Source organism: Canis lupus, chromosome 4, assembly GCF_003254725.2.
Source record: "Canis lupus dingo isolate Sandy chromosome 4, ASM325472v2, whole genome shotgun sequence".
NCBI classification, from domain to species: Eukaryota; Metazoa; Chordata; class Mammalia; order Carnivora; family Canidae; genus Canis; species Canis lupus.
Window position 1 is genome coordinate 40855757 of NC_064246.1, and position 22508 is coordinate 40878264.

Here is a 22508-nt window from a genome sequence, read left to right on the forward strand (position 1 = left end):
GCCAAAGGCAGGCGCTAAACCACTGCGCCACCCAGGGATCCTGGAAATGTCAATTCTATCCCAGCTTTGCCACCAACATCTTGGGGTCATTTCAAGGCTGTTAGAAATAAACTCCTACTGGGGTGCCTGGGTGGCTTAGTCAGTTAAATGAGTGTCCAACTCTGGATTTCTGGTCAGGTCATGATCTCAGGATTGTGAGATTGAGGCCCGTGTTGGGCTCTGCATTGAGTATGGAGCCTGCTTGAGATTCTATCTTCTCCTCCTTCTGCCCCTCTTCTGTTCCTCTCCCTCTCTAAAAGGAAGAAAGAAGAAATAAACTCCTATTTCAAGCTAGCTTAAACAAAGACAATGAGGCCTTTCATAGAACCCAAAGGCAGAAAATCACGATGAACCTGCAACCAGGAAAAGGATGGTCAAAGCCATCAGTCAACCATTTATTCCATCTTGCTCTCCTTTTCTGAAACCATTAAGTCTATCTTCTCTGGTTCTGTTTACTCGTCCACACACAGGCTTCTTACATATCTTTGTGTACATTTTCCCCGAACTTACATAGGGGTTAAATATAGGTTCAGGTGCCTCTGAGCCCCAATTTCTCAATTCCTAGCAGAGACACTCCAATGGACTCAGCGTGGGTGAGGTGCCCATCCCTGGTACAGTCACCTGTCTCCAGGAGGTGGGGTCACGTGGGACAAACATGGCTGCCAGGGCTCCACACAGGTGGATTGGACTGTCCATCTGGAGTAGCCCCTGGAGTGGGGCAAACCTGCCCTCTCCATCTTGGTTCTTTATCTATACAGCATGCTTTCACGAGGGTATTGCTTGGAATGTTTTCAGGTGCAGGTAACAGGATACTCAACTAATGGTTTAGCTCTCAATTACGTTTATTTTCTTACACATCAAATAGTCTTCAAAGTCATTTTCAGCTTGGCCCTTCATGATTGCAAAATGCTGTGACAGCTCCAGGCATCACACTTTCACAGGGTAATATCCAAAGCAGGAAGCACCAGACTTCTCCCCTCGGCATGTATTTTTTTTTTTAAATCCTTAGAGATTTTGTCTTACATTTCATTGGTCAGTAGTACAGATTCGAGGGAATCTTAGAGAATGGCTGCCATTTTCAATTTTGGTTATTAGGGATCGATTTCACAAGGAAGGAAGAAAGAGGAGGAGGATGGCTGTTGCACAGGCAACCAACAGTGTCTGCCATGGTAAGATGTAAGATTTGGTTATCTCTAGACAATACCATGAATTGTCTGGTTAAAATAAGGCAGTGCTCAGTGCTGTTGCTGCTGGTAGAAATTCAGAAAGTATCCATGTACAAACATGTGTCCGAGAGGCTGTGTTTAAGTCTTTTTCTTTCTAAGCCCAAAGAGACATCATATATATGCTGCTTCAGTGTACATGTCTATGTAAAGTTGAGTTTCACAAAAGAACCAGTGATGTGCTGGCATTGATTCTGGCTCTGCTTGGTTCTTTTCAGCTCTTCAAAAATGTATCCAAAGATGTTTTTACTTTGACTTTCTTCTTTTCATGGTAAGAAGACACTTCTTTAAACAGCTCATGGGCCAACACTAATGAATAACGTGATGGCCAAGACTAAAATGGATGTGCATGACTGCTTCGCACCATCTGTGGGGAGTAGGCAAAGTTGGCCTACTTTTTCTTTAGTGCATAGCTTTGTTCTTATCTGTGAGTGTTTGCAAGTGGAGGAATTTCAGTGCAGATGTGAAATTGCCTTTGAAATATGGGTAGCTCTTACAATTCATGCTCTTTTTAAATTTTTTTTTTAAAGATCTTATTTATTTATCCATGAGAGACACACAGGGAGAGAGGCAGAGACACAGGCAGAGAGAGAAGCAGGCTCCATGCAGGGAGCCTGACGTGAGACTCGATCCCGGGTCTCCAGGATCACACCCTGGGCTGAAGGTGGCGCTAAACTGCTGAGCTACCCGGGCTGCCCTCTTTTTAAATAGAAAGTTTTTTTTTTCCCCTTTTCTTGCTTTCCTCCCCCCCCCCTTTCTTTTTTATTTAATTTGATTTTACTTTAGTTTTTGGTCTAATGTTCACAAATTGTAGAAAGAAAAGAGCCCAAAGAGCAAGAAGGGAGGGTCCTAGAATGCAGTGTCCTCTCCTTCAATGCATGGTTGCAAAGTCACAAAATCATAGGTGTGTGCTCATTTGGAGGCACTTCTTACATTCTGGGGACTGAAAGAGTTCATTAATGTGCTGGGCTAATTGCAGGCTCTGGTAGAGAGCCCAGGCTTCAGAACTGACCAACCTGGGTTTCTGCAACTTCTTTGGCTCAGAGACCTCGGGTAAACTTCTTCCTTATGGGCCTCAGTTTCCCCAGCTTGAACAAAGTGAAGTCCATATGTCTTATGGTTTTTGTGTAGATCATAGGAGTTGGATGGCCCGGGTGACCTTCCAAGGTCCTTTGCAGCTCAGAGCCTCTGAGTCTGAAGGCTGAAGTCCAGGCCCAACATCATCATTATCTCTTTCTCTGTCTTTTCTCCTATCATCATCACCATCATCACCATCTCTTGAGTGTTGTGTTATACTAGGACTGTTCCGAGTCCTCTACCTTAATGAATTCACTAAATCTTCATAGTGAATTTGCAGGATGGGTACTCTTACTGACATTTCACAGGTTAGGAGGCTGATGCTCAGAGAAGGGAGAGGATTTGTTCAAGGTCACCCAGTAGGTAGGTGGCAGAATGAAGATCAGAACCTCCAGCCTATAGGATTTGTCTTAGAAGCCACTCTGTCCCTTTGATTGTTTCAGATACTTCTCAAGAAGGAGCCCGTGCTCCTCAAATAAATGTGCTCTAGGATAAAGCTGTGATTTTAAGGACCAGGCCTAGAAAAGATTTTATGCAGGTTCAGTTGCTATAGGTTTCATGTAATAATCAGTTGACCATGGAGGAGGAAAGCAAATGGTCTTTGCATATAGTATATTGTACTCTCCTAGGGGGGCATCTGGAGTTTTTGCCTTCTTAGCATCCAGCCCCTCTTCTTTTGGTGACACATTCCAGTTTTTCTTTGGGAGAACCACCTCAACTCCACTCTTAGCCCATGTGTTAGGGGAGACAGACTCTTCTCTTTTTCCCTCATTCCTGACCCACATGGCAGGGATGGACACATGATCTTGTTCTGACCTATCAGAGCATTCCTTTCATCTGACCAAAGTTTAAGAATTAGTGCCCAAATCATCTAGTGTCTGCAATCCTGAGACTTTTGTGAAACTCTTAGGAAAGACAAGTTTCTCTTCTGTCGGCAGGGATGTAAGTCAGAATGCTGGGCTCTGAGACACTCTGAACGTATTTGAAAAAGATGTTGAAGCAGAGGGAAGCAGAGCTGAGAGGTGACGGAAGGCACATTTGAGCACCTGGATCCATCGGTTCCTGAAGCCAGTATGAGTTGGGTTTCTGTCTCTTGCGATAGGAAGAGTCATGACTGATACACGTATTGTCTTGGCAATATACTTACAGAATAGGTACTTACAGAGGCAATCACTTTAGCACAATTTTCAGCACATCTTTCCTGAAAAAAAATTCTGTGAGTTTTTCATGTACATATGATATTGACAACTCCTACCCTCTCACCACATGCTCAAACACATTTTTGGTATATAACTTTTGCTTAGAGATTGCTTCAGTTGGAGATTACTTTTTGGTACAAGCAACTGCAAATTGCCTTCTGGAAAAGGAGGTTCACTGAAGGAGCCCCATTGGTGGGACCTTGCATCATTGTCCAGGCAGAAGCCAAGGCAACTCTGGAGTCAGGAAGCTCCTGTATCTCTTCTTTTGTGGCAGCTCTGATCCAGCTTCATTCACTAGAGTCCTCTGCCTTCTCATAGGTTCTGCCCCTTCAGATCTCCATAAGCAGGTGACCCATCAGGGCCTCAATTCTACGCTTTCAACTTCACTTCTATTAGAAAGTCTAGAAGGAAGAGTAAGATAGGCCAGCCCATTGTTTTCATTACATATCTCAGGTTGCTGGTCATTTTGTGGATTCTCAGGTCAGATATCCATCCTTGCTCCATATTGCTGTGCCAGGGGTCACATGAGGGTCTGCTATCCATCCACCTGGGGTCCATCTGCTGTGGCATTATGGGTCTACTTGTGGCTCCCCCTATGTGAGTGGGGCAGTGCTGGGGTTGACATCTCTGCTAGAAAGGCTCTATTTGAACATATCCTGAATTGGCATTGAGTAAGGGATGTTTCATTGGAGGGTTTGAACAAAGTCAGCTCTCATGGAGCTTATCGCCTAGATGAGAGCTGGGCAATAGACAAGAAAACACTGAAAAATAAAACTAACCACAGTCTGTAATAAAAGGTGGGGTGCACTCTGAGGGAGCAGTGGGAGGACCTGCTGTAGATTGTAAAGTCAAGAAGGACTCCTTGGAGAAGTCATTTAAACTAAAACTTGAATAATCAAAGGATACAGATGGATCAAGGGCTGGAAGAAGGACGCTCTTGTGGGCAGAGAAATAGCATATACGAAGGCCCCAAACTGGAAATAAAGCAGTGGATTCAAGGAGCTAAAAATGAGGTTGGGACTGGGATATTCAGAGGGAGGGAGGAGCTGAGGATGTGGTCAGAAATGTCAGCAGGAGCCACATCACACAGGGCACAATAAGTTCTGGGGCAACATTCATGTTTTAGTCTAAGAACAATGGAAAGCCATGAGAGGCTCTTATGCAGGACACTTGACACAATGCAATATATGCCTTCAAGGTCTAAGACCTTGGAAAGTCATTATATCTCTGAGCTTTTCTTTTTCTACTCTGTATGATGCGGATGAGAATCAGGCCTCATCTGGACCTGTAAAGGACCCTGTAAAGATGAAATGAGAAAATGTGCTAAGTGGGATGAACCTATTTGAATATGGCTGGGCCTTGGCAGATCTCTCTGTATAGGTTTTCCTCTCTTCTTTTTTCCTTTACAATGGAATTGCAGATTGTCATCTGCCTGCAAAGCCCCTTCTCTCTTGACTAACCTAGACAGATTTTGGTGTCATGGTGTCACTTTTCTATTTGTTTGGCTTCCACCCAAATGTGGATATGGTCTGCTCCCTCCTCAGTGTGTTGAGAACTTTGCACATTTACCATTTGGGTGGTTGCATTTCATATACCTTTTCTATTGTTCATCATTCCAAACCTCATTTCTATGACCTCAGCCCTCTCTTGTGGCCAAGCTCCTTGTCCTTGAAGTCATCTTACATAGGCCTCACCTTGACTTCATCTGAACTGTCCCACTTCACACAGATTTTACCTGAACACAGGAGACGGTGGTTTTTATCACTGACCTAGTGGGCAAGAGAGGCCATCATGTGTGTAAGGATGTGTTCAGAGGACCTTGGAGTCAAACAGAAGGGGGTCCAAACTCTAGTGGTCCTTTATTCTGGCCATGTGGCCTTGGGCAAGTGACTTCACCAGCCTGAGCCTTAGCATCATCCTCTACAGAATGGGAGTAGATAAGGGCTGAGCTCCTGGGTAGTTGTTCCTGGCATACAGTAGGTGCTTAACAATATTAGTACACATCTCCTCCACTGATGCCTCATTCTCTGACCTTTATGGTGAAGATCTTTGCCCTGGTAACTGACATTCTGAGAAGATAGGCCTTCCTATAAGCTTCTTTTCATGGACTATGGTCCTTGGGGTTAGACTGACATGGATTGCCATCTTAACTCTACTGCTGACCACTTATCACCTCCATTCTTGGGGACTCACTCTTCTGATGTGCGAGTGAGAGATAGGGAGAATCCGACCTCTGAAGCTATCACAAATATTAATTGAAATAGCATTCTGGAAGCATTCAGTATCATACCTGGTTTACTGTGGTCAATCAATGGTAGTTGCTACTGTACACTAGTATAATACTAGACTAAACTCCCAAAACGTGAGGAGTGCTTTTTTTTCATTTTGGTCTGCTCTTGGCTTTACAGAGCACCTGGCACACAGTGGGCCCTCAGCCGGTTTTTAGTTTCTTTCGTCTCCTATAACAAAAATAGAATTTCTTTGTTGCCAAGTTGGCTGGAACGCTGACGTCCTTATAAAATCCTACCTGTTTACACAAATGCCACTTTCTAAGATCCTCAGAGGCACAGCAGGATTGTGAAGGGAAAATGCCTTTGGACTTTATTGAGCAATCAGACTCCTGGCTGCTCTTCCTGGGGGAAGGCTGGAGGAAGCCATGACCACAGGAGGGCTTCTCTGGAGGGAAGGGCCTTGCTTTTTAAGAGCTGCTCGTCTTATTTACGTGTCCTCTTATTATTTTTCTGAGGACCTTTTTAGAATTTCACTGGGAGTCAGAAAACACACTCTGCCAAATTCCAAGGCCTTGTAACCACAAGGCTTGGTCCCTGTGACCAAACCAAGACCAAACCATAACCTTCTGGCACTGGACGCTGTTTACTGCTGGCGAAAGACCATTTTGGGTTTCACAGTAAAAAGGGTTAGAAAATTGTATGAAAGGGCTCAGAAGACTTACGGACATCAAATAGCTCTTACAAAACCAATGTTGTAATTAGTTAAGTATAAATGAATCAGAACCATATGGCTTAAAAGTTAAAGGAAAAAGGAGCTGGAGGAAAACATGTCCTCTGGGATTTAATCAAACAAAAAATGCTGGAAAAACTGTTGATGTTCACCAAGCTTAGACCCCATTTGGGTGCCCCCGGTCCCCCTCTGCTTTTTCCTCCTTCCTCGGTTCTGTGCATGAGGCAGAGGTGACTTCTGGGCTTTGCTCTTTTGACTCTGGGCATCGTGGGTTGGAGTAGGTGTGCGGCAGTGCAGTGGGGCTTAGGCTGGAGAAAGGTTCAGGGCATCTGGGGAGCACAGAGGAGGAGCATCCAAGCTGGCCCTTGGCAGATCAGACCGGCTTCCCTGTGGAAGTGGTTGGGAGCCAGCCTCGCAGGCAGAAGAGGAACTGGGGGAGGGGTGACGGTGGAGAGGGCATTTTGGAGGAGGCAGTGGCGTGTGCGCTTATGCACAGAGGCTAGACCACGTACTGGACCATCACAGAATTGCAAATCACATGAAAGGGCTGGTTCTCAGCTCACATATCACTACCTTCCCTTGACCATCTCATCCAAAGCTGTCTGGGCCCTTCCCCGGTCACTCCCACATCACCCTGTTGCATTTTCTTTGTGGTGCTTTTCACAGTCTGAAACTTCCCCTCTTTATCTCATCGTCATTTATGTCTCACTAGAATATAAGCTTCTTAAGAGCAAGGACCTCATTTGTCTTGCCCCCCCCCCCCCACCACCACCACACTGTATCCCTTGCAGCTGACAAGGTATCCGATTTGGAGCGGCTGCCCAGTAAGTGTTAGGGAATGAATGAATGGAAAATGAATGAGTAAATGGCTGGAGGCAGAAGGCATGAGGGACAAGCAAGGAACAAAAGCTGGAGAAGTGGGCAGGAGCCAGGTCCTGCAGGACTTTGTAAACTGTGCTGAGGCTCCTGAAAGTAATGGAAAGTCAATAAAGAGTTTTAAAAAAGCAAGGATGTGACAAAGTCAGGACTGTATTACACTGGGAGCAGACAATGAGGGTGGGAAATCCGGAAACCGGGAGAAAATAACTGGTGAAGCAAATCCTAGGTTTATTTTGCTTTCCCCCTCTCATCCTTTAAGGGCATGTAATACAGTGCTCTATATAGAATAGGTGCTTCATAAACGCTGTACAGTTAATCAATGATAAATGCTTTGCCTCCAAATTGCTATGTACAAGCCATTATTTTCTCATTTAGGAAATGGATCTTGTGGCTAACTGTGGAAAATCATCTTCCAGAAAAAGGAAAAAGAGAGATGTGTATGTCTGCTCTGTCTCAAATGTTTTCACTGAACCAGATGCTCTTTCCGTAGGGTGGCTGCCCGTGGCAACTCTCAGGTTACATGAAGCTGGGCTGGGGTTCCTCTGACATTTCAGCAGAGTCACGAGTGGGTGGGGTGGGAAGCTCTGGGCTGCGAAATAGGTAAGTTGCTCAATGTCCCTGGAAAACCTCCGAGGACAGAACTGAGTGACTTGGGGGAGTGTTTGAGGTGGGAGGCATTTTATATTAGGAGAGAAACACATACCCCCAGCGCTCAGAGTTGCTAATGACTGTGTGTTATTGATGGAAGCCCCAGAAAAGCCCAGACTCAGCAACTTTAGTGGGTGTCTGTGCCCTGTCTGAGAAAGACCTTTATTCCTGGCCCATGTGTGTAACATACCTGTTCCGCAAGGGTAGCACACTCACCACCAACCCCCTCCCTCCCTCTGCCCCGCTGGCTTCTCTGCTTTGGGGCCTCTGCCTCTGCTTCGGGGCCTCTGGTCTGCTTCTCCATGCGAGAGGCACTGCAATCACCATAGCTGACTCTCACTGTGTTTGCCATGTACCTGCTCTTGTTTTGGGTGTGTTCTAGGTGGATCATTGTTGTTGGACCCTCACAGCTATTCTTTTCCTGCTCAGAACAAGCTCAGACAGACAGGTGAGGTTGCTTGCCCAAGGTTACCCAGGCCCAGGGGAGGCTTGGCACTGCCCCTCTTAGCTTCCTTCGCCTGAAGGCATGGAGCTTGCTAGAAGCCCAAGCCCACCCTTTCCCTTCATGCCACATAACTCTGTTCCCAATTTCATGGAGAAGTATCTGCCTTCTGTCCCGGATTTAAATAATGAGGTCTGCAGTGTGCATTTGTGGGTTTGGGGCTGTTTGGCATCCCACCTGCCTTCTAACAACACCTTGATTTCCCCATGGAGACCCACCTTTCTGCCATTGTGTGTAGTCATGAGTGGGCAGGGGTGTGCCTGCCTCCTGCATAGATTCCCAGACAGCCAGTTCTCCCTCTACTTGAGCTGCAAGCAGGGGGTGGGCAGATAATCCAGGTGAGGGCAACCAGAGTTTCCCTCCAGGACCTGGAAACTTGAGTGAGCTATTCGGGGTCAGTGGTGGCGTGTTGGCCATGGCCCATGAACTTACTAGGATCCTGTTGCTTAACTTTCCAGCAATCTCTTGGTTTCTGGCCATTTTCTAGACTTTATCACCACTCTCTGCCAATTCTATGAGCCCCTGATAGCCTTCCAATAAATTCCATTTGATTACCACACAGCTCGAAGTCAATAACCCTGACTAATGCACAACCATTTATTAAATGCTAAACATGAGCCGAGTGCTTTGCATGTGATGTCTTGTCAGAGTCCTAAACGCCCTTCTGAGGAAAGCGTGGGTATACGTGTTTTCCAAAAGATGACCCTATGGCTCAAGGAGCTGTGCAAAGTTGCACATCCAGTGAGTTGCAATTGAGAATTCAAACCCAGTTTCTGATTCTGAATTCCATGCTTTATTACTTCTCCTTTTCATCTGCCTGGACTTCCAGTGCCTCAGAGAGGCAGGGCTGGGTAATCTGGGACTTCCAGCAGCAACCTACATTGCAGGCCTGAGACTTGTGGCAAAAATACTTTTAAAATCTAATTTGCCCACATCCATGAACACCTGCCAGGAAGGAATTTGAGGCGTTTGGTCTAAACATGGAAAAGCTGAGTTCACTTACCCCAGAGGGGCACCTGCAAGGAAAGAGAAAACAGTTTTAACCCTCTCCTTGAGTCAGAAAAGGAGACTACCACACCCTCCTTTCATCCCTCAACCATCAAGAAGGTCTGTGGTGGGAACTTAGCACCTGAAATTCATTGTAGGCTGTGGGGGAGGAAGAAATCTGTGGAGTTGTGAATTTTCCCTTTTCTATTATCAGTGTGGGGGATATTTGAAAGAAGTTTGGGTTGTGTATGAAGAACCATTTAATTTCATGAAGCTTCCTGGGCAATCATGGCGATTCCTCAGAACTGAGAATTCAGGAATTTGAAGGTCTTGGAGAGACCTGACCTGTTGACCTCCCCGCCACACCACCACCAGGGCTCCTCAAGATGCAAAGAGACGTCTGAATCAACTGATAGTTGAGACTGCAGGGAACAGAAACTATGTCACGTGCTTTTCTGTCAGTGGAAATGCAGAAATCCAGATTCAAACTAGACACACACGCTCCACAACTAGAAACACAGTTCTTATTTCAGGGCCAAACTGCCTTGACCACTCTGCAGTCACAGATTTGGAAGGGCCCACATCATTTTGTGGACATGGTCACATTTTGAGGACAGGATCTCAGTTTTCTTGGCAACCAGGAGTCTTGGTTAAGGTTTAAGTGGCTGCCTTTGCTGCACAGACCTGGAGATGTGTCTGGAGGAACAGATGCCAGAACAGTCCATGTGGCTCTGTTTTAAGAAGACATGCTAGGTCAGGATGAAAGTGATGCTTAACCAGAAGCCCCAGTGACTTTGAATCACAAAGGTGAGTGTAGATCCTAGAACTATATCCTGATATTTCTGGCTATGTGGCCAAGCTCTGGGTGATGTTTGGACCCACATATATGTGTGAAATCACATTATTTTTTAATAGGATTGCAAACATTGAGCTCTGTCTACCCCACAGTAGTAAAGAATGGCTGTATGGAATGGAAAGCCCTTTAAAATAGCTCATATAAAAGAATGATTAATTGGAGAATAATAAAAGGGATTCTCATGACAAGAGAGTACAGAGTTAAGCCCAGCCTTGTGGGAACTAGAAAGTGGTCTGGCAACTCGTCTTCCCGTTTCTCCCTTTGTGGTACCGCCTGGCATCTGTTTCTGAGAGGCAACAGACCAGCCTCTCTGCCTCTTTGTGGTTTCTGTCTCTCCACAACTTTGGCTTGCGCCATGATTTTGGCACCACCTACAACCCCATCTCCACATGACTCTACAAGTTCAGCACCAGCCATCGATGAGATTCTCTGAGATTCTCGGACGGTTTTCAGGAGAGTGTATCAGTTATCTCTCGCCACAGTTATGCTGTGTAACAATCATTAACATCTCAGAGGCAAATAACAGTAAACATTTATTTTTGCATGCTAGCCTGTGGGTTTTTGGGTTGAGCAGAGCTTGGCGGGACTCTCATGTGCATTTGTGGTCAGCTTTGGGTTAGCTGGGTGGCTTTGTGAATCTTGGACAGGCTTTCTCACATGTCTGGCCCTCACTAGGGTCACATGGACTGCCTCGGCTCTGCTCTTTCTTCTGTCTTATTTTCCCATGGGCTAGCTCAGTCAGGTCCTTACAGAGAAGCAGAGACTCAAGCGAGAGAGAGTAGAAGTAATCAAGCTCTCTTAAGCCCTAGTCTGGGAACTTGTATACCATCAATTCTATTGCATTCTATTGTCTGAAGTCAGTCACAGGCCAGCCTAGATTCAGGGAAAGGGGAAATAGGCTCTACCTCTTGATGGGAAAAGCTGTAATGTCACATTGCAACGGGTATGGCATGTCACATTGCAAAGAGCTGATGAATTGGGAGCCCCTATTGCAATTAATCTATCACAGAGGACATCTGATTGACTCTTAGCTAGACTGGAGGATTGGTTCCTTTAGGCTCACATGCTCAATTTCTCTGTGGCTTTCTTGTGTGTGTATGTGGAGAGAGGGGGAAGATCACCTGAGATATAAGGGTGCTCCTTTCAGTAGCTAGTGTTGGGTCAGGGTAACTGAGAAATGTTTGACATCCATTTATTCTTAAGACAGCTCCCCATCTTGGGTTGGACAGTGGTTACTACCTAGCCCAGACACGAGTCCCTAAACAGCCCTGGGAAGAGACTGCTTAACTTTGGCCTAGGCCAGCCAATGTGTTATTATGCTCCTGACCTGAGTCATTGGTTCAGGAATGGGTATGAGCTTCAGACCAAACCAAACTTGGGCAAACAATGACAACCCAAAGGCTGTGTCTTAAGCACCATGGAAAGGCATCTGCTCTCTCCTACTAAGTTTGGACCTGAGAATAGAGGAACCTGGAGCTACAGGAGCCTTTCTGCTGGCTTGTGGAGCCCACAGAGCCATGGAAGCAGAGACAGAGAGAGACCAGATTCCAGTACCTCAGGGCCAGATCAAGCCAGGCCTAAACCCCATTTAATCCTGGACTATTTACTTACACATATTGCCTTCTAGCTTAGCTCATTTCAGGTTGGATTTCCTATTACTTTCTACCTCAAAGATCTTGACCCTGTGTCCTGACCAAGACAGCAGAGAAAGTGACAGACACATTGACTATATGAGTGTAGACTCATTTGCTTTTGGAGGATTGAGCAATCACTTGTTCTAGGGCTCTTACTGTGTATCACTGCAGCATGAAGCTGATGAATTTGGATTTTTGGATTGCATTAAGTAACTGCCAATCTCCGTTATTGTCAATGAAGATACCATGCCTCCCACACTTCCCTGGACACTGTGGATACTCCTGATATAGGGCAAAGCATCAAAAAACAAAAAATAACTGAACTCCTTAGAAGTTCCCTACCATTGGGCCCATCCACCTCCTCTGTAAGGAGAGAGCTGGGCAAAATCTGGCTGAGTTATCTAGTGTTGTGATACTCAGCTCCTTTCTTCCCGTTTTCTTCTGCCTTTGAGAATGTGAACAATAGGCACTACTAGTAAGTGCTTACTCTGGGCTAAGTGCTTTACATGCATTAGCTCTTCCATTGCATTTATCAAAATGTATAATTGAAAGTTTTAAAACTATTTATTTTTATCTAATTTCAAACTTACAGAAAAGTTGCAAGGATAAAGAATTCTGGAATATCCTTTACCATGATTCACCAGTTATTTACCTCCTACCTCATTTGCTTTATCATTCATTCATTAGTTCTCCTCTCTCTCTGCATATATATATGATCATATCTATAGATGCCCCTTTAACCCTTAATATTTCAGTGTGTCTTGCCTAAGAACAAAAACATTCTCTTTTTTAACAAGGATAAAAATCAGGAAAATTAACATTAATGCAATCCTATTATGTAATCCACAGACCATATTTACATATTATCAGTTGACCCAATAATCCTGTCTTTAATAGCCATTTCCCCAGACCAGGAGCCAATTCAAGACCAGGATTACATTTATTGTCATGTTTTTCAGCCTTCTTTTTTTTTTTTTTTTTTCAGCCTTCTTTATTTTATTATTATTTTTTTAAAGCTATTTTTTTTAATTTTTATTTATTTGGTATAGTCAGAGAGAGAGAGAGAGAGAGAGAGAGAGAGAGAGAATGAGGCAGAGACACAGGCAGAGGGAGAAGCAGGCTCCATGCACCGGGAGCCTGACGTGGGATTCGATCCCGAGTCTCCAGGATCGCGCCCTGGGCCAAAGGCAGGCGCTAAACCGCTGCGCCACCCAGGGATCCCTTCAGCCTTCTTTAATACAGAATAGGCCTTCAGCCTTTCTTTGTCTTTCATGGCCATAACTCTTTTGAAGACTAAAGGCTATTTTGCAGGATGTCTTTAAATTTGAGTTTGGCTGGTGTTTCCTCACGATTACAATCATATTATGCATTTTGGGGCAGGAATACCAGCAAAGTGATATGGTGATATTGTGTCTTTTTCAAGGCATCATGTCAGGAGGCACAAGGGGTTGCTTTGCCCAGTTTTGGTGTGTCAGTTTCGCTCATTTGGTTAAAGTGCTATCTACCAAGTTTCTTCATTAGAATGTTACTCTTCCCCTTCAGACTCAATAAATCATCTGTGAGGAGATAGTTTGAGACTATGTAAATATCTTATTCTTCAGCAAACACTCCCTAATTTTTTTTTACACTCACTAATTTTATCATCCATTAATAATTTCCTAATTCCATCATTCCTTTTATGTTAATTGACAGCATTCTTTTATAAGAAAGAACTTTTTCTTCTTCTCCATTTGTGAACTTAAAAGTTTAAAAAAATAGAGTATTTAAATTTAATATTTATTTATTTATTAAATATTTTTTAAAGGATTTTATTTATTCATAAGAGAAAAAGAGAGAGAGAGAGGCAGAGACACAGACAGAGGGAGAAGCAGGCTCCATGCAGAGAGCCCGATGTGGAACTCGATCTCGGGTCTCCAGGATCATGCCCTGGGCTGAAGGCAAGCACTAAACCACTGAGCCACCCAGCCTGCCTGAACTTACTTTTTTAAAAAATACGTCGTTATATCATTATACTATTATATCATTATGGGCTCCTGGACTCTTATTTTACTCAATGCAAAATATTTATTTTGACATTTATGTTGTCTCAGAGTTGGCAGTAGAAGTCACTCTAAGTTGGCTCCTGTGTCCTTTTGAGGTACCTCCATTCTTTGAGCACCATCTTGCTTTTGGGTGCAATCACTATTTCCTGCCTCATCTGCCCCAGCCCTGAAATCAGCCTTTACCCTGGAAGCTTTTGTTAGTTCCTTTTAGTGGGTAATGATATTTAGAAAGCAATATCTGAGCGCAGGCTGTGTGCCTTGCTACCTATGTGTCATGGTTTCTAGAACTTCTTCATTGACAAAACTTGGAATTGCATATATACTTACTTTTATAAGAATTTCTATTTTTGTTTGTGTAGGTTCATCATTTAGATTTTGCCTATCCTAGAACTTCACAGAAATGCAATTACACAGTAGTATTGTTTTGTATCTGGGTTCTTTCAACTAACATAGTGTGTGTGGGAAACATTTATGTTATTGCATATGTCATTATTTATTCCTTCTTTTTGTTACACAGTATTCCATTTTTATGAATGTACCACAATTTGTTTATTCATTCTCCTGTTGATGGACATTTGGCTTTTTTTTAGTTTGGGACTGAATGAATAAAGCTGCTATGAGGATTTGGGTAAATGTGATTTTGTGATCTTAAATCTTCATTTCTCCTGGAAAATACCTAAAAGTAAAATGACCTGATTATGGGTATGTGTATACTTTTTCTTTTTTCTTTTTTTGTTTTTTTTTTTAGTTTGGTGGGTGGTGGGTAACAGTTCTGTTGACTACAATTCATATATTTTTAACTTTGTAAGAAACAGCCAGATAGTTTTCTAAAGTAGTTGTACCATTTTGTATTTCCAGCAACAATGTCTGAGAATTTCTACTGTTTCATATCCTAGCCAATATTTAAAGTTGTCAGGGTTTTAAATTTTAGCCTTCTTAGTGGCTGTATAAAGGTATTTCATTGTAGTTTTAATTTACATCTCTCTGATGACTAATGATGGTGAGAGCTTTTCAATGTACTCAAAAGTCATTGGTGTATCTTCCTTTGTGAAATATCTGTGCAAGTCTTTTAGCAATAAAATAATTTAAATATTTTGTTTATTGAGTTGTAGAAGTTCTTTATATACTATTACATAAACTAAAACTTTAGAAAGTCTATACATTTTTATTTTCCTGAAAAAAGAAATCTTTGTTTTACCTTCATTTTTGAAGGCTATTTTTACAAAGCATAGACTCCTAGGCTGGTATTCTTTTTCCTTCAGCATTTTAGAACATTATTTTAAAGATTTTATTTATTTGTTTTGAGAGAGAGGGAGAGTGTGAGCAGGGGGATGTACAGAGAGAGAGAGACAGAGAAAGAGAATCTCCAGCTGACTCCCTGCTGAGCATGGAGCCCTACATGGCACTCCATCCCACAACCCTGAGATCATGACCTGAGCCGAAACTGAGAGTTAGTGACTTAACCTACAGAGCCACCCAGGGGCCCTCTTTCAGTATTTTAAAGATATACTTTTATTGTCTTTTGGACTTGTTTTTTATGAGAAGTTAATCATCATTTGTATATTTGTTTCTTTGTATGTATTGTTATGATTATTTTAAATAGTTTACTTTCTTGGCTGAGATTCCTCATCTGTTTCATAATTATGACATTTTCCTGTAAAACCTTTAACATATTTATAATACCTGCTTTGAAGTGCTTTTCTGCTAATTCAAACATCTGGATCATCTCAGAGTTGGTTTCTATTGATGGTTATTTTTTCTTGACTGTGAGTCACACTTTCTTGTTTCTCTGCATGTCTGGTAATTTTTAAAATTGTCTACTGAAGATTTTGAACAGTACCTTGTATGACTTCTGGATTCAGTTATCTTTCTTCGAAGAAAGTTGGGTTTTGCTCCACCAAGCAGTTGACTCGATTGAGCACAACCTCCAAACTTAGTCTCCTTCAGTGTGGATAGCAGCTGAAATTGCTCAATTTCTTCAACTTCCAAGTTGTTGCTTTTTGCTGAGAACCTTGGAACCTTCCATACACACACACACACACACACACACACACACACACACACACACACACTTCAGGAGTCCATGAGAATTTGAGGTGGAATTTTTATGCAGATTTTTGAGATTTCATATTTTGTGGCTCTCTCCTCTCCAGTATTTCCCCCTTGCTTTCCACCCTTCTGGCAGCCTTACTCCTTCCTCTGACTCTTTCTGCCAGTAAAGCTGAGAGTTTTTGCTCCAGTTGTAGCCACTCTGGGTTACATTGATTGAGGCATATTTTTAGCTTAGAACCAAGTCAATTTCCCTCCAGTTTCTGTCTGCTTTTGGCAACTCTCCATTGTCTTCAAATAGTTGTTTTGTGAGGATTGTATATTGTTAATTTGCAGGAGGGTTATTATAAAGCAAGTTACTCTACCATTCCTGGAAGTATAACTCCCCAGACTTGTATATGATATTTACAAGTTACTTAATGTCTCAGTAGAGGGCACTCTGTAAGAGCAGACCATTTTCACTTTGTTTACTATTACATTCTCATTGCTTGGTATTTAGTAGTCACTCAATAAATAATAGCAGGGTGAATAAATGAATGTGTTATTGAATTCTCACAATTCCCACATTATGTTCTTTCCATTTCCCCCCTCTGTTCTCAGCTTTGCCCTTTGGCTGGCTCTTCCCACAGTCACACGACAGCTGCTACAGTTCCAAGCATCTCATGCACAGATGACAATGCCAAGAGGAAGAGAAGAGACTGTTTCTCCCTGCCTTTGATTTTCAGAGCAGAGAAAATTTTCCCAGAATTCCTCCAGCTGGCTTCTCTTCATACCTCATTGGCCAGAACTGGCCCTCAGGGCTATCTCCCGAGGCCTTTACTGGTAAGGGGAATGAGGCTCCCATCACTGGCTTAGACTAACGAGGATTTATCCTTGAGTCACTTTTGAAAGGGAATACCAGAACAAAATCTCAACTCGGCTAGCAAGGAGCAAGGGGGTAACATGAACAATAGGTTGGCAACCAATAGTGACTTAAATAAATGGTTGCTAAAATGACTTATATAAATGGTGGCCAAAATGTGGGTACTGTCTTCATGGAGCTTATAGTTTGGTGGGGAAGATTTATATAATCACTCTGATAAACATGTAATTAAAACTGAGGAAACAAAAACCAGTTGTATAACATATCACAAGGAAATTGACCTACGATGAGGAGTGGTGGTGAATGTGGTTGGAGAAGCCAGAAACATGGTCTGTGGGATGGCTGGCCTGAATTCCAATTCCACTCCACTTCCTAGCTGTGTGATTTTGGATAGATCACTACACCTCTCTGAGCCCAATTTCATCTGCAATATTTTTTCCTAGGGTTGTCAAAGTATTAAATAAACTACTCCTATGTAATCACTTGGCACATAGTAGGCACTTAAGGGATTCCTTTTCCAGCTTAATGAGGGAAAAAATGTATGTTTGGAGTTAGCAACAAGACAGGATGATTCCTCATGTTTGTTTTGGAAAACAAGTCTTAAACTCACAGCCGTGACAGAGTCTGACATCATCAGACATAAGGCGCTTTAGGAATCACACTCTTAATTGAACGTTCAAAGTTTGTGATTAATTGTAGTCCTTTTCAGATCTTTTCCCTGAGAATTTAATTTTTCTCCCCACCCAGCCAGAGGTCAGGCTCACAATGTAACAAGTACAATAAATCCCTCACTGAAGATGGCCTCATTCTAGTGCAAGCTGGAGCAGAGCTCATCTGGATTATAAACCGAGGCAGTTTGGAGTCACCTGGTGGGGTTTATGTGCAGCAGCTGGGGCCCAGCCTACCTAATTAGGACCAGAGAGTGGTCGGGAAGGGACGGGCACGTATTCTAGGTGCCCTCCTCCAGTGTCTGTTTCTAATAACAGCAGCAAGTAGCAGAGGCAGCAGGGTGAGCATAGTGACATCATCCCCCCAGCTGTTTTACACATCTGTAACATGGCTCATTAGGACTCTCTTAACACCTCATCCTTCCCTGCTCCATACAGCTCCAGTTGCGTGAGAAAGGGTGCTCTTGCATGCAAGGGGCCCTGGAGATGGGGACTGACTTCAGGGTCAAAGATTAGCTTGGGCACTCTACCAGTCATCAGAGTTTTCACAAGGACATCCCCATTAGCACACACGCCTTTAAAGTGCTAATGGCTTCAGTATGAGGCTGGCACTTCTGCGTGATCAACGGTGTTCAGGGCCAACTTTGTATCGGGGAGCAGAACATCTGCACCAGCTGTAGAAATGTTTTTGCTTATTTTGAGCATTCTAAGTTTTTCCTAGCCATGAATAACAACAATCGAATAAATCACCACACAGTTTCTAGAGAAGGGTTGTTTTTCCAACCAGAACAAGAAAAAAAAAGATGGCTTATCATGTGCTATGGATATTATGCATTAAAAAATCCACCATATTTATATGCAGTAGTTAACTACATATATTTAGGTATTTGAAGGCTGTGTGAGAAAAGCTTCCTAGATTTCATGGGAAAACTTATATTACTAAACTAAAACGTAAAAGGTTTATTACTGTCAAGTATAGTACATATCCTAAAATGCAAGATATGTGATATTTAAAAAATGAAGGAGAAGGTTTTGTCAATAGGCAGTCTCATGGAATGTGGCAGAGTCCCCAGGCGTAGAGACCTTGGTTTGGATTTTATAATTTATGAGAGGGTGGGGGCACTGGGTTCATTTTACTCCTTTAAATTTCTTCATCTTCAAATGGGGATGATATGCCTCATGGTTTTTTTAAAAAAATATTTTATTTATTTATTCATGAGAGACACACAGAGAGAGGCAGGGACACAGGCAGAGGAAGAAGCAGGTTCCCTGCAGGGAGCCCGATGTGGGACTCGATCCCAGGACTCCAGGATCACACTCTGGGCCAAAGGCAGACACTCAACCACTGAGCCACCCAGGCATTCCTGGCCTTATGGGTTTTTAGAGAGGATTAAAAATAGAAGTATAGAAACTGTGTAGCCTTGTAGCTCTCACAAGGTAAGTGCTTGAATATGTTAGCTGTTGTTACTGCTATTACTATTATTTCTGCTACAACTGTGTTATCGTGGAAAGGCAAAGTAGTCATGGATGTATCTGTGTTTTACCAACTGTTACACACTACACATACCGTGTTTCAACAAATATAAAATGATACTGGTTGCAAGGTGATTGTTGTATGCTTCTAAGAAAGAAGAAAGGCTGCCTGTTAAACTGTGGTACATTGCCTTCCTGTTACATCAGCTCTGAGATGCATCCTTCTCAGTTAGGATGGACTGGGTTATGCTGCAGTAACAAACAGCCACAGAGTTCTAGTGGCTTATCCAACCAAACTTTACTTCTAGCTTATGTTGCATGCCAAAGGGATGTTAGATGTCACTGTGGTTGCCTGGAGACTCTGTTTGTTCGGACTGTCATAACAAAGTACCACAGGTGTGTGTGGGGGGTTTTTATACAACAGAAGCGTATTTTCTCTCAGTCCTGGAGGCTAGAAGTCCAAGATCAAGGTGTCAGCAGGGCTAGTTTCTTCTATAGGCCTCACACTTTGGCTTGTAGATGGCCAACTTCTCCCTGTGTCTTCCCATGGGCTTCCCTGGGTGTCTGTGTCCTAATGTCTTCTTGTAAGGATACCACTCCTATTGGATTAGGGTCCACCTTAATGAGCTCATTTTTACTTCATTATCTCTTTAAAGGCCCTATTTCTTTTTTATTTCTTTCTAAAGATTTTATTTATTAATGAGAGAGAGAGAGAGAGAGAGAGAGAGAAAGAGAGAGAGAAAGAGAGAGAGAGGCAGAGACCCAGGCAGAGGGAGAAGCAGGCTCCATGCAGGGAGCCCGATGTGGGACTCGATCCCGAGTCTCCAGGATCACGCCCTGGGTGGAAGGCAGGCACTAAACCACTGAGCCACCCGGGCTGCCCAAAGGCCCTATTTCTAAATATAACTCCATTCTGAGGTACCGGAGCTTAGGACTTTCAACATATGAATTTTGAGGGGTGTGCAATTCAGCCCATAACAGGAATCCAGACTAGTGGAGGCTCCATGATCATTTGTCAGGGACAAACTGTGCTGACTCTTCAAGACTCCTACTCAGAAACCACACTGTTGGCCTGAGCAAGTCACATGGGCACATCTAAAGTCAAAGGGCTGTGCAATGGGAGAAGTGTAGTGCTACCTTGATCCCAGAGCAAAGAGAACTGGCCTATTTTTTGAACAGCTTAGTAGCTACCACACAGCTCAATTTTGGAAATGCTAACACGCAGAAAAAAATGTATATCTTAGAACCAATAAAATAAGAAGTCAAGGAGATATGGTAATTGCTGCCTGGTAAGGAGGACAGTCAAGTCATCCTCTCTACCCATCTAGAAAGTGGATTAGGTAGTTCTCTATCAATAATTTAATGATCATAAATTTGAATGGTCCTTATAAGTATAAGAATGAAATTTTGGAAGGAATCCATCTTTCAGGCTTTTGAAAATAATCTGATTTCATAGGCCAAGCAAGCCTCCTTTTCTTGCAAGCAGATCTATGACTGCGGAAGACATGCACCATAACCGTTTCTATTTCTCTCCACACCATCCGCTTACTCTTTTCCGGCAGCTCTCAAGGTGTGTGGTCAGGTTAAGGGATTGCAACTTAAGCCAGGTGGGTGTCACATTCCTCTCATCACCATCATTGGTTCCGGCATGTTCTCATGACAAAACTGAGATGGTGAAAACAAAATAGATTCTTTTTTCCTGAGGCCGTTGGCACAGTTCTCTGCTGGGAGAACTCTTCCCCCCTGGGCATGATGTAGATCAGATATAAAGTTCAAAGTTACAGGAACCATTTTGCCACCACAAGAATCATGAGAATGAATCAACATAGTGCTGAGAGGTGTTGAGAAACCCACCTTATTTGAACTTGTTTGAGCCACTGGATCTAGCTGTACCTGAAGCTAGAACTTTTCAATAACATGAATCAAACTTTTTTTTTTTTTTTTTATAAATCACGTTGAGGTTGGGTTTTCTACCACTGGCAGCTGAAAAGGTCTATATGGAGTGAAATAATCTCATAAGAACCCTGATACTGTACCTGAATATTGAAAGAGACAATTTTGTGTGAACTTCTGGCAGTATATAAAAAGCCCCTTGCAATCAGTTTCCTATAATACCCATCAGAATTCCTTTCTTGGAATTTCATCTTCTGATCATTAAATTATTGATAGAAGCCTTATAAAATTCACGAATACATTCATTACAAAAAATATTACTGAGGATCCTATCCTTTTACCACTCAGCGATGCCTTCATAAATAAATTTCTTGTAGAATTCAGTGTTAGGAGAGAGACTCCTAGGTGGCTCAGTCGTTAAGCATCTACCTTCCCTCAGATCATGATCTCAGGGTTCTGGGATCGAGTCCCATCTCAGCCTTCCATACTCAGCCTACTTCTCCTTCTCCTCTTTCTCTCTCTGCCCCTCCCCCTGATTGTGCTCTCTCTCTGAAATAAGTAAAATCTTAAAAAAAAAAAAAAGAGAGAGAGAGAGAGAGAGCATTCAGTATTAGGAGAAACCCAAGGAAAAAGTATACCCTCTTTCCCTTCTGAAAATATGTGAATAACTAATTTTGTTTTTTGTTTTTTTTTGTTGTTGTTGTTGTTTTTTTTTGCTTCAGTTGACAGTAAGCTCAGGACCACATTCAAAGCTCAATCTCAGGTTATTCTTTGGTTGCTTTTAAAAGATTTTATTTATTTATTTATTTGACAGATAGCACAAGAAGGCAGAGCTGCAGAGGGAGAAGCAGCAGCTCCCTGCTGAGCATTGAGCCTGACGCAGGGCTTGATCCCAGGACCCTGGGATCATGACCTAAGCCAAAAGCAGATGCTTATCTGAGCCACCCAGATATTCCAATCTCAAGTTACTGTGTACCACCTTGTTACCAGTACATTTTCTTTTTCCTTGGTTCTTGTGTTCTGTTTATCATACATTATATATGTTTTTGTTTTACACCACCCGAAATTCCTTAATGGAAGAAGAACATTATAAACAAACAAACAAAACATGCCCTAGTTATAAAAGTGATCAGAGGAGAGAAGGAGTTTGTATTATGCTATATGTTTTCTCTAAGTTGAAACCTGAAAAATGAGGCAGAAATTCTGAAATCCAGGTATCAGTGTGAATGATAGCAGCCATGCGTTTTTCCTTCTCCTGACCCACACAGCTTTCTGTTTTTGATCTAATAGGTGCGGCCCCTGAAGGGGGGCCACTGAAGGGGTGGATGGCTTCTCCATATGGCCTACGGAAAGAGAATTGGTTGAAACAGACAGGCTTTGGCCTCTCCTAGCCATGGGACCTTGGGTAAGTCACGTTAATTGCTTTGAACCCCAGCTTTCTTTCATGTACAGGAGAAAATGCCCATTACAGGCTGTGGTCAGAGAGTCAAGGGAATTCTGGATGTATGCTTCTTAG